General features: G+C 34.7%; 1 non-coding gene across 1 annotated transcript; it reads right to left on the bottom strand.

The window, feature by feature from the left end:
• Positions 1-336: 336 nt before the first annotated feature.
• On the bottom strand, positions 337-439 carry LOC123390469. The gene has a single exon (XR_006605058.1). It is a non-coding gene; the product is annotated as a U6 spliceosomal RNA (small nuclear RNA).
• Between the last annotated feature and the right edge of the window lie 212 nt (positions 440-651).

Here is a 651-nt window from a genome sequence, read left to right as displayed (position 1 = left end):
CATCCATTTGCATGATAAATTCTTCTCCATCCCTTCACTTTCAATCTGCATATGTCTTTAGGTCTGAAATGCCTCTCTTGTAGGCAGTGTACAGATGGGTCTTTTTTTTTTTTTTAACCTATTTCTTCACCCTATGTCTTTTGATTAGAGCATTTATTCCGTTTGCCTTCAAAGTAATTATCGATATGTATGTATTTATTGCCACTTTGTTACTTGTTTTATGGTTGTTTTGGTAGTTTTCCTTTGTTCCTTATTCTCTTACTCTCTTCTGTCACAATTTGTTGGCTTTCTTTAGTGATATACTTGGATTCCTCTTTATTTTTCTGCATATCTATTAAAAAGATGGAACCCTTTACAAATTTATGTGTTGTATTTGTACAGGGACCATGCTAATCTTTTCTGTATCATTCCAATTTTTTATATATCCTGCCAAAGCAAGCATGGCATTATACCCTTTGAGAAAGGAAACTATGTTGGATAAAATTTACTGTTGTCTGTGTGGGTTCTCATCTCCCTGAGGGTACCACCTAGTTTAACTTATGCAAGGTGGGTGAAATTTGAGCAGAAAGCTCATTAAAACTTATCCCTATTGACTGCAAAAATTAGCAGACTGTTTTGGCTTTGTGGAAAAGCTGGAAAGTGAGGAAAAAA

The sequence above is a fragment of the Mustela putorius genome, unplaced genomic scaffold, assembly GCF_011764305.1.
Source record: "Mustela putorius furo isolate JIRA1106 unplaced genomic scaffold, ASM1176430v1.1 tig00537350_pilon_pilon_pilon, whole genome shotgun sequence".
Taxonomy (NCBI): Eukaryota; Metazoa; Chordata; class Mammalia; order Carnivora; family Mustelidae; genus Mustela; species Mustela putorius.
Note: the sequence above shows the minus strand (reverse complement) of the source record. Positions and strands in the feature narration are given on the sequence as shown.